Raw genomic sequence first — 11960 nt, 5'->3', positions numbered from 1 at the left:
AATATTTTCCCGTCGGCTAATTCGTAACAGCACTGTATAGGTTACTAAAATAGTCATAACTTTTTACTCAGATATTGGATTAACGTGAAATTGATGGGGTTGGAAAGTAGATTCAATTACCTTTAATTGGATATGTTATGGCTCACGTAACTCTTAATATTCTAAGAGATATGGTCGTTTAAAGTTGACCTAAGCAGAATCTTACTTCAAAACTTAATAAACTTCAAGAACTCATCAAGAACTTAAATCCATAAATTTCAAGAACGAAATTATGCTGAATAAATCATGATTGGCGTGTGGGTGAAAGAACCCAACCCTATGGAAGCTTACATACCTCTTAGGGATTAAACCCATGGCGAAAATCCGCCACAAGATGCAAGAATCTCGACGAACGCTTTCATCCTTTCTCTTTTCTCCTCTTTTCTCTTCTTCTTTTCTCAACTAAAACCCTAGGCATATTTTAGGATTATAAAACTGAACCTAATAGGATTAGACCATTAAAATATTACTAAAATCGAATTAAATCTGATTGGGTAAGAAAAAGACCAAAATACCCTTCTCTATTTTCGGCTAACATTCCTTAACTGGACAGCCTATCTTCAAAAGGCCATATCTCACTCATCCGACCTCGAAACATAGCAAACTCCACGGCGTTGGAAAGATAATTCAAAGATCTTCACTACGGTATCTGGTAGCACACCTAATTCATCCTGAGCTAGGAGTTATGGTTGTTTGAGGTCGACCCAAAATTCATACTTAAGCATAACTTGCAAAATTTCAGATTTTGCTATTTCCAATTTAATTCTTTTTGAAACTCAAGGTGCTACATCTAGTAACCTTAACACTTAAGAAATTTTAAATTCCTTGGTAAAATCTCACTCACTACGAAGAACGGTTCGAGTCTTAGTTCGAATTTTTTTTTTGGGGTGTTACACTAAACTTCTATGGTTCTTTCCCCAAACACTAAGGATCATTAGTGCCCTCAATACCCAATAGATTTAACTCGAAAAACAACCCGGAAACACGAATCAAATCAACACTGGCATTCAACAATCAACCAACAAGAATTCAAAAATGTTCTTCAAGAACTTCACTTCTTAACATGTAAACAACTACAAATCGCTGAATTGAAACAAATTGGTGTGTGGGTGAACTAACCCATCACTAAATGATCTCACATACCTTAATAGGGATCACCCCCGACGAATTCCACTTCGAACGCTTGACGTTCTTGGCGAAATCTTGGCTTTTCTCCTTTCTTCCTTCTTTTCTCTTTTCTCCAAGCCCTAAGCGTTTCTTAAATTTACCAAAAACTGATTTAGGTTCTGTTTTTACCCCAATAAACCCCTAAAATCGAATTAGGAAATAACTTAGAGAAAAGACTACTTTGTCCTTCCCTCAATCCAACAGCCCAACTTCCAAAAGGCATATCTCACTCATACGATGTCGAAATCGTGTAATCTCGGTGGCATTGAAAAGATCTCTCCAAGGGATTTCCAACCATATCAAGAGTTGCTACTAACTCATCCTGAGATAGGAGTTATGGCCGTTTGAAAATGGCCAAAATTCACTTTAGACAAAATTTCCAGATTTTCTTATTCTTTCCAAAAATCAATATTTTCATATTTTAAACTCTTTATAGTCGTTTCTAGGTGCGAGATGTTACACGCCCTTTAAAACATTGGTTGTAACTGCCTCCTGAGATAGAAGGTTCCAAACTTAAGTCCAGATTAGAACAAAGGAGACTACATTCTCTTTCACATGTAATGCTACTGACAGTTTTAGAATTTTCTATCCTATTTAGATCCTGAAATTGATGCAGGTAAGATCAGTCTGGTACATCATATGGTTTTTTACCTTTCTAATAAATGCAATACAACTATAATACAAAAATAGCAATTCAACCATTGCAATGATGACTCAATCCTGAATTAGTTGGGTTTTGCATATAAATTCTCGACATCAATTTTATTCCATCTTCACCAAAAAAATTTCAAACTAAATAATTTGTACAATGAAACAAACAAGAGATATTGGTGGTTTTCAATATCGATTGTGGTTTTCGGTCCATTTCACAATCATGAAAATCTACCAACCACGTAGATATGGATAATCGAGTTCACCAAAAACATAAGAAAATGAAAAGAAATCACTTGATACTTCTCCTCTTGGAAGATATTGAACTTAATCACTGGTGATTTTTATCAATAAACAAAGAAAATCCATCGACGAATCAAAAAAATAATCAAAAACTTTGTTTCCATGGCCTTAATTTTGATAGATGAACTTCTTAGAGTCCTTCTAATTTTCCAGAAACACACTTTTATCCCACACTGCCTAGAAAGAGAGATTTAATTTAACAAGTGACATATAAAATATCCCGGCATAAGACACGGAAAAGCATACCTTTCTCGGCCTTTTGGCTAAGATCAAGTGTAGTATATGTTCTTATCAGTTTAATATTTGATATGTGAGTCATTGACTCACACGATATTAACTCTATTTTTTAAGGGGGAGGTTCACCACGGTAGCTTGCTATTGGGACCTTCATGAGTCGCCCTGGTGTTGCACTACTGCCTTGGCCTGGCTCACCCCACCAATACTAGTTCTAAAAACCTTTTCTTTCATAACAGTACACAATTTGTCCCTTCTAATTTTGGGAAGTTTGATCCATAAGAGCTACTGAACTAATATTAGTTCTTTTCTTTCAGTAAGTTGTACTGTGCTACTCCTAAAGATAAATGGTGACCCTATATATGGTTTTAGCAGAGTCAATTTCAGTATGATCCGATATATAATTGGACCAAATTCGATGTCAGATCTTGTAATCTCTAACAACATTAAAAAATAATAATGGAAAAAGAGACTCAGATGCACTATTTTGTCGTCTAATATCAAACACAAGGTGAGCACCCAAAGTTCTCACTGACTGCACAATTTATCTTCACAGCACTCAGATAATGCACCAGCCAGGAATCGAACCAAGGACTGTACAGTGGCAGGGTACTATTCTACCACTAGACCACTGGTGCTTGATGTTTTAAAAATACCATTTTACCTACATAGTCGCAAAGTACCACCTCTAATGTAAGATCAAGTGTAGTATGTGTTCATATCAGTATATTACATTATACTGACTCTATTTTTGAGGGGATGTCCATACGGTAGCTTGCTATTGGGATTCAGGACCTTCAAGCGCCCTCTGGCATTGCACTAGTGTCTTGGCTTGACGCACCCCCACTAAATTTAGTTGTAAAAGCTTACTTTACATTCTCACTTATCAATTTTTTGGGAATTATAAAAGGTCAGTCACAAATCTCTAGAGTATCAAAAGATTCAATTTGTGTTATGAATCGACAAATCTTTAAAGATTCGTGAAAAATAATTTGTGTTTCTTATTAGTTTTGAATATTGTTCACAACAGAGGAATATGAGGGGAAGGTCCATCACGGTAGCTTGCTATCAGGACCTTTAAACATCGCCTAGGTGTTGCACTACTACCTTGGCTTGGCGCACCCCACCAATTCTAGGTTATAAACATTTCTTTCAATTGTTTGTTGAAGAGTTTCTTCTAGGACAAAGATATTAATACTTAGGATTTTTGTGAAGTTATTATTAACCTTTAACATTTTTGGAGCAAGATCAATACATTATGGTGGAAAATGTTATGTCAACAAATTGAAATTTACATTTCTTATCTGTTCTTATCAGTTTAATATCTGATATGTGAGTCATCGACTCACACGATATTAACTCTATTTTTTAAGGGGGGAGGTTCACCACAGTAGCTTGCTATTGGGGACTTCATGAGTCGCTTTGGTGTTGCACTACTGCCTCGGCCTGGCTCACCCCACCAATTCTAGTTCTAAAAACCTTTGATTTCATAGCAGTACATAATTTTGGGCAGTTTGATACATAAGAGCTCTCTATGCCATTGGAAATTGCACATTTTAATTAAAATCAGATATGAACAGCTATAACTTATAAATCTTGAGAGTTAGACTAATGTTTCAACCTACCATTTGGCACCTTTTTTTTCAGTAAGATGTACTGTACTACTACTAAAGATAAATGATGACCCATAGTGTGTAAAATACTAATGAGTTCGATTTCTCAGCTTGTAATCTCCAACGACATTTTAAAATGATAGTGGAAAAAGAGAGGGCTCAGATGCGCTGTTTTGTCGTCTGTTATCAGACAAGGTGAGGACCCAAGTTCTCATAGACTACGCAATATATCTTCACAGCACTCTAATAATGCACCAGCCGGGAATCGAACCCGGGTCTATACCGTGGCAGGGTACTATTCTACCACTAGACCACTGGTGCTAGATGTTCTAAAAACTCCAATTTTTATAATTACTTGCAAAGTACCACCCCTAAAATATATGATATCAATAAATTGAAACGTAAGATTAAGTGTAGTATATATTCTTATCAATATAATAATAGCAGTAAAAAACTACTGAGGTCGATGGGGATGACGATTGCTCTTATGACTAGTTTCCCTACTTAAACTAATCGTTGTGCCATGCGACCTGGAGCAATGCCCATTTCATTTCTATGAAGCCTAGTATTGTTGACTCCAGAAGTTTTTGTTATAAAATTCTATTAGGGTCCGTCCATAATGAGGCAAACTCCAATTTTTTTTTAAAAAAAATAATGTTGTGATTCGTTGAGTTATGAGCGTACTCTAATTTTTTTAAAAAAATAAAAAATTGATCCAACTAAGACAAAGCAGAACGTCTACATTTCTTTTTTTATGAACATGTTTTCTGCTCACCAAAAACAATTGCATCCATCATTTTCCCGAAATAACAAAATAAGAAACAACTGAATACCAAATATTTTGAAGTGAACAAATTAATTTTTTTACCTTTGAACATGCACAACTCCAAAATTTACGACCAAGATTTCTTGGAGTTCTGATATTTTCATTTTACAATACTCTTTGCATTTACAAATATCTAGTTCAATTGAATATACAAACTTTCCGGATTCTTGAGACATTTCTATCAAATTTCAAAAATCATATAAAAAAAGTAGAAGATGAATGAGAAAATGTGGAGTGAATAACACATATTTATTGTTGAAAAAGGAGATATAGCTTCATGTGAGGAAGAAAGAGGCATAGATTCACTTGAGAAGCTAGTAAAAAGAATTGTAGTTTGCCCATTTGTGGGCGAACTACCTTTAAAGTTATGTAATATTATTTTGGATGTATTTGGAGTTAACAGAGATGACACTATTAAAAGATGGTAGTTATAGTTCGTCCATAAATGGGCTAACGGTCCGTTTTGGTGTGTGTTTTTAGAGAGGGTCCTTTTTGGTGTTAGGGTTCAAAAAGTGTCCATTTTGGTGCTGGACTCCTCAAAAAATAGCTTTTAGATCACATGCATAAATCCCGTATCTTATGTGACGACATTCCTGATTCTATCACTGATAACATAATGTTAGATTTTTAGCAAAAGGTAGCTAAATTGATGAAATAATATTTGGGAAGCTCTCAAAGAATTAAACTAACATGACAAGTAACCAACAGTTAATTTCAGCAAAATTGTTGAAACTAATATGCAGCCAACACCAGTTGTTTCGAACCATAGTTCTTCTTAAGTTTTAATAGTGCTCAATTCTCGAAAAACATCTAATAAATACCGAAAGCAAAATTGTTGAAACTATTTTGCAGCCAACAAAACGTAAATTGTTTCATTCACTGCTCTTTGATCAATACTTACTATATTATAGACGATTAATGGGATTGAATTAGTTTTATCTATAAAACCAGAGAAGATGATTTCTAGTTTAATATATAGAAGCTCTTCTAGTCCCACACTGCCTAGAAAGAGAGATTTTATGCAACAAGTGACATATAAAATAGCCCGGCATAACACATAGAGAATCATACCTTTCTCGGCCTTTTGGCTAAGATCAAGTGTAGTATCTGTTCTTATCAGTTTAATATCTGATATGTGAGTCATCGACTCACACGATATTAACTCTATTTTTTGAGGGGGAAGGTCCACCACGGTAGCTTGCTATTGGGACCTTCAAGAGTCGCCTAGGTGTTGCACTACTGCCTTGGCCTGGCTCACCCCACCAATTCTAGTTTTAAAAACCTTTTGTTTCATAACAGTACACAATTTGTCTCTTCTATATTCCATTGCAATCCACATTTGAATTAAAATCAGATACTGAACTATATATTAGCTATAAGCCTATAACTCATAAAATCTTTAAACCAATGTTTCAACCTAGCATTTGGCACCTTTGTTTTTTTCCAGTAAGATGTACTGTACACTACTAAATATAAATGGTGACCCTATATATAGTCTTACCAGAGTCAATTTCAATATTATTTGATATAATAGTCGGATCAAATTCAATTTCCCAATCTTGTAATTATATAAAAATGATAATGGAAAAACAGACTGCGCAATTTATCTTCACAGCACTCTATAATGGACCAGCCAGGAATGCACCAGACGGGAATCGAACACTGGTCTGTACTGTGGCAGGGTATTATTCTACCACTAGACCACTGGTGCTAGATGTTTTGAAAATTCCATTTTAAGTAGTTATTCGTATAGTACGATCAAGTGTAGTATCTATTCTTATCGGTATATATCTTATACCAACTATTTTTTAGGGGAAGTCCGCACGGTAGCTTGCTATTGGGATTCAGGACCTTCAAGCGTACTTTGGCGTTGCACTACTGACTTGGCTTAGCGCACCCCACTAAAATAATTGTAAAACTTACTTTACATTATCACTTATCATTTTTTTTGGAAATATAACGTCATACTCAACATTCTGAAATCTCTAGATGACCAAAAGATTCGATTTGTGTTATTGATTGACAAATCTTTGAAGACTCGTGAAAAAATAATTTATGTGTTTCTTATTAGTTTTCAATATTGTTCACAACTAAGGAATATGAGGGGAAGGTCCATCACGGTAGCTTGCTATCGGGACCTTTAAGCCTCACACACCCCACCAATTTTAGGTTGTAAACCTTTCTTTCAATGGTTTGTTGAAGGAGTTTCTTTCCGATCCAGGACAAAGATATTAGTATGTAGGTTTTTTGTTAATTAACCTTTAACATTATTGGAGCAAGATCGATACGTTACGTGGAAAATGTTATGTAGGCAAAAAATTGTAATTTACCTCTCTTGTTTTCTATCTTATTTTGGAGCGATGAACCTTAGGAATAGACAATGGACCTCGGTAAACTTTGTTATGTCCAGATGACTTTTATAAGCCATCTGTATAATTGATCAACTTGTTGCAGGATAAATGAGGCTTGCTCAAGTGGTTGAGCATCTTCACATCAACCTGTAGGTTGACGGTTCGAGTCATGTTGTAGGGTAAGTGACATTACTATTGATTCTCCTGGGGTAGGGTCGGAAAAATAACTTCTTTTTGAAGAGCATCTTGATACTAAAAATCTTCTTCTCTGTCAGTAATGCAGCTTAGGAATAGGCAATACGACTCATGTTAGCACTCACACAATGCAATGCACAAGCCGGGAATCGAACCACTCTGGTGAAAATTTATACTGCGTGATTAGTGAAAATAAAATAAAATTTAGATATATAAATAGTTGAGTCCCTTTGATATAAGGAAAAGATCGATCTGTCGAAGCTTCCAATATAAAGAGGGTCAAAAAGTAGCTTTTTTAGATCACATGCATAAATCCCGTAACTTATGTGACATTGTTACTGACCGCATCACCTCTTAAAGCTAACCTTTGTTTCTTCATAGCAGAATGTTAGATTTTTAGCAGAAGTAGTAACATAACAAGTGATCTACTCTTAATTTCAGCAACATTGTTGGAACTATTTTGCAGCCAACAAAACGTAAATTGTTTCATTCACTACTCTTTGATCAATGGAATTATAGAAGATTAAAGGAATTGAATTAGTGTAATATATAAAACCAGAGAAGATGATTACTAATTTAATATATAGAAGCTTTTCTAGTCCCATACTGACTGGAAAGAGAGATTTAATGTAACAAAGTGAATATAAAATAGCCCGGCATAACACATGAAAAGTCATACCTTTCTCGGCCTTTTGGCTAAGATCAAGTGTAGTATCTGTTCTTATCAGTTTAATATCTGATATGTGAGTCATCGACTCACACGATATTAACTCTATTTTTTAAGGGGGGAGGTTCACCACGGTAGCTTGCTATTGGGACCTTCAAGAGTCGCCTTGGTGTTGCACTACTGCCTTGGCCTGGCCCACCCCACCAATTCTAGTTCTAAAAAACTTTTGTTTCATAACAGTACACAATCAATTGAGCAAAAAGATGGAAATCAAGATCACTTTGAAGGAAATCATATTCATCTTTTTTTTTAGATAATAATACTTTGGTGACTATATAATAATTTTTCTTTTAGTGTGAAAATCATTTTTACAACAATTGTATTTATAGAGAAGTGAAGACGATCCAAAAAAAAAATAGTCTATGTAGGTTCTTAAATGTAAAACCCCATTTTTCTAAATCAGTCACTATAATTACTCTTATTTAGAAATGACAATTAGAAGGACTAACACTGCATTAAATTAGTTGTACAGCGTGCAAAGAATTTTGTACATTAACTTTTAACTTTATTAAATTAGTTGTACAGCATGCAAAAAGAATTGTACATTAACTTTTTAGAAATGACAGTTGGAAGTACCTACGTGTCTAATAGCCAATCAAATAAGCCCACAAAGCCCAAACTATTGGTGTTGACATAAAGTAATATAGACTAATAAGATAAAATTACGAAATTATCCTTAAAAGAACAACCAAAAGGACTAACACAACATGAAATAATTGTACTATAAGTTATGAAAATTGTACATTAACTTGGGCTTATTTTACTTTTTTGCGGTGCTTTACATAATTGTTCCATTCCAATGCACATTTGAATTAAAATCAGATACTGAACTATATATTAGCTGTAACTCAAAAAATCTTGAAACCAATGTTTCAACCTAGCATTTGGCACCTTTTTTTTTTTTTTCCAGTAAGATGTACTGTACTACTAAAAATAAATGGCGACCCTATATAGAGTCTTACCAGAGTCAATTTCAGTGTGATTCGATATATAATCAGACCGAATTCAATTTCTCATCTTGTAATCTCCAACAACACATAAAAATAATAATGCAAAAACAAAGGCTCAGACGCACTATTTTGTCATCTTTTATCAGACAAGGTGAGGACCCAAGTTCTCACTGATTGAACAATCTATCTTCACAGCACTCTATAATGCACCAGCCGGGAATCGAACCCCGATCTGTACCGTGGCAGGGTACTATTCTACCACCCCTAAAATTTTGATTATCAATAAATTGAAAACGAAATATTAAGTGTAGTATTTGTTCTTATCAGTATAATATCTGATATTAACTCTATTTTTGAGGGGAGGTTCACCGAGGTAGCTTGCTATCGGGATTCGAAACATTCAAGCATCCTATGGTGTTGTTGCACTACTGTCTTGGCTTGGTGCACCCCAATAAATTTAGTTGTAAAAGCTTACTTTACATTATCACTTATCAAATTTTTGGGAACTATATGGTCATACTCAACATTGTCAAAACTCTAGATGATCAAAAGATTCAATTTGTGTTATATATTAATTGACATATCTTTAAAAACTCGTGAAAAATAATTTATGTGTTTCGTATTAGTTTTTAATATTGTTCAGAACTAAGGAAATATGATGGGAAGGTCCATCACAGTAGCTTGCTATCAAGACCTTTAAACGTCGCCTAGGTGTTGCACTATTGCCTCGGCTTGGCGCACCCCACAAATTCTTATTGTAAACCTTTCTTTCAATTGTTTGTTGAAGGAGTTTCTTCGAGATCCAGGACAAAGATATTAGTACTTAGGATTTTTATGAAGTTATTATTAACCTTTAACATTTTTGGAGCGAGATCGATACGTTACTGTGGAAAATGTTATGTTAGGCAACAAATTAAACATTTTTACATATTTCAATTAATAACTTTAAGTTCAAGTGAATTTCTTCAAGCATTGAACAGTTGAATATATATTTCAATTTATATATAAACAGTTGAGTCCCTTTAACATAAGGAAAAGGTCGATCTTTTGAAGCCTCAAATTTAAAGAGGGTCAAAAAGTAGCTTTTAGATCACATGCATAAATTCCATACCTTATGTGACATTCCTGATTCTTTCACTAACCGCATCACCTCTTAAAACTAACCTTTTGCTTTTTCATAGTAGAATGTTAGATTTTTAGCAAAAGTAGTAAAATTTGATAGAAATATTTGGGAAGCTCTCTATGAATCTCAAAGAATTAAACTAACATGACAAGTAATCAACTGTTAATTTCAGCAGAATTGTTGAAACTACTTTGCAGCCCCCAAAATGTAAATTGTTTCATTCACTGCACTTTGATCAAAAATTATATTATAGAGTATAGACAATTAATGGGATTGAATTAATTTAATATAAAGTATAGAAGCTATTCAAGTCCCACACTGACTAGAAAGAGAGATTGTATGCAACAAGTGACATATAAAATAGCCCGGCATAACGTTTAGAAAATCATACCTTTCTCGGCCTTTTGGCTAAGATCAAGTGTAGTATCTGTTCTTATCAGTTTAATATCTGATATGTGAGTCATTGACTCACACGATATTAACTCTATTTTTTTTAGGGGGAAAGTCCACCACGGTAGCTTGCTATCGGGACCTTCAAGTGTTGCCTAGGTGTTGCACTATTGCCTTGGCATGGCACACCCCACCAATTCTAGTTCTAAAAACCTTTTATTTCATACCAGTACACAATTTGTCCCTTCTAATATTGGGCAGTTTGATCCATAAAATCTCATATCTATAGCTATAACTCATAAAATCTTGCAACCAATGTTAAATGTTGACCTTATATATAGTCTTACCAGAGTCAATTATAGTATGACCAAATATATAATAATTCGATTTCCATGTTGTAATCTCTAACGACATTAAAAAAATAATAATAGCGGCTCAAATGTGCTATTTTGTCATCTAATATCAGACGTGGTGAAGACCCAAGTTTTCACATTTGCACAATTGTCTTCATGGCACTCAACTAATGCACCAGCCGGGAATCAAACCCGGGTCTGTACCGTGGCAGGGTACTATTCTATCACTAGACCACTAGTGCTTTGATATTATAATACTTTCTTCGTTTCAATTTATATGCCACTATTTTAAATTTATGTGCATTAAGAAACTAAGCAAGTTTATTATTCTTCCCTTATTCACCCCATATTAGTTTTCTATATTGGTCAAATGAATATTTTCAAGACTAATAACTCATAAGGGTAAAATAGAAAGATTATTTTAATTATTTATGTATTGATTTTATGAATGACAAGTATTACGAGTCAATTATTTATAGTAAGGATGACATATAAAAATGAATGGAGGACGTATATTTCATCTTCTGTACTTAGCAGCAAGGTACCACCCCTAAAATATTTTATATCAATAAATTGAAAATGTAAGTTCAAGTGTAGTATCTGCTCTTATAAGTATAATATCTTATATTAAACTTTAGTTAAACTTACCAAAAAAAATATTTATAGTAACTCGACACGGTATAGTCACTATTAAAATATTATTATTTCTCCACTAAAAAATATTCAGCTGCAGATATTTTGATTAAATCGGTAATAAGAGAAAAAATTAGGAAATTTTCATTATTTTAGTGAGATTTTGTTTTTTATCACCCTGTATTTTTTCATTAAGTTGATTCAGTGAAAAATGATTAGAAAAATCATATTCTATTACATTAATTTTTCACTGATTCATGTAAAAAAAAAATATTTGTTTCTAGTAGTTACCCGACCCCACACAGATCAAATTTAGCCATGAATGAAAAACCCAAACCAATTGAACATGGTTTCCCAAACCCAAACCTAAACGAATGGGGTTGTATTTTTTTACCCGATCCGACC

General features: G+C 34.0%; 1 long non-coding RNA gene, 6 other non-coding genes and 3 pseudogenes across 7 annotated transcripts in view; 9 read left to right on the top strand and 1 right to left on the bottom strand.

The window, feature by feature from the left end:
• Nucleotides 1-3309, top strand: part of LOC125876858 (uncharacterized) — a 10891-nt gene extending 7582 nt beyond the window's left edge. Inside the window, exon 4 of the long non-coding RNA XR_007447549.1 lies at nucleotides 3169-3309. This is a non-coding gene — a long non-coding RNA (uncharacterized LOC125876858). The remainder of the gene's footprint in view (nucleotides 1-3168) is intronic.
• Nucleotides 2403-2597, top strand: LOC125878081 (U2 spliceosomal RNA). The gene has a single exon (XR_007447702.1). It is a non-coding gene; the product is annotated as a U2 spliceosomal RNA (small nuclear RNA).
• On the top strand, nucleotides 3076-3240 carry LOC125878089 (U2 spliceosomal RNA; annotated as a pseudogene).
• A 352-nt stretch (nucleotides 3310-3661) lies between the features above and the next one.
• On the top strand, nucleotides 3662-3854 carry LOC125878086 (U2 spliceosomal RNA). The gene has a single exon (XR_007447705.1). It is a non-coding gene; the product is annotated as a U2 spliceosomal RNA (small nuclear RNA).
• Nucleotides 3855-4257: 403 nt separating this feature from the next.
• On the bottom strand, nucleotides 4258-4328 carry TRNAG-GCC (transfer RNA glycine (anticodon GCC)). Its single transcript has one exon. It is a non-coding gene; the product is annotated as a tRNA-Gly (tRNA).
• A 1572-nt stretch (nucleotides 4329-5900) lies between these two features.
• LOC125878074 (U2 spliceosomal RNA) lies at nucleotides 5901-6096 on the top strand. Its single transcript, XR_007447695.1, has one exon. It is a non-coding gene; the product is annotated as a U2 spliceosomal RNA (small nuclear RNA).
• Nucleotides 6097-6572: 476 nt separating this feature from the next.
• LOC125878088 (U2 spliceosomal RNA) lies at nucleotides 6573-6735 on the top strand (annotated as a pseudogene).
• A 1319-nt stretch (nucleotides 6736-8054) lies between these two features.
• On the top strand, nucleotides 8055-8250 carry LOC125878076 (U2 spliceosomal RNA). Its single transcript, XR_007447697.1, has one exon. It is a non-coding gene; the product is annotated as a U2 spliceosomal RNA (small nuclear RNA).
• Nucleotides 8251-9327: 1077 nt separating this feature from the next.
• Nucleotides 9328-9508, top strand: LOC125878087 (U2 spliceosomal RNA; annotated as a pseudogene).
• A 1058-nt stretch (nucleotides 9509-10566) lies between these two features.
• LOC125878075 (U2 spliceosomal RNA) lies at nucleotides 10567-10763 on the top strand. Its single transcript, XR_007447696.1, has one exon. It is a non-coding gene; the product is annotated as a U2 spliceosomal RNA (small nuclear RNA).
• Nucleotides 10764-11960: the final 1197 nt, after the last annotated feature.

Source organism: Solanum stenotomum, chromosome 9, assembly GCF_019186545.1.
Source record: "Solanum stenotomum isolate F172 chromosome 9, ASM1918654v1, whole genome shotgun sequence".
Lineage (NCBI taxonomy): Eukaryota > Viridiplantae > Streptophyta > Magnoliopsida > Solanales > Solanaceae > Solanum > Solanum stenotomum.
This window is presented reverse-complemented; position numbering and strand designations above follow the sequence as displayed.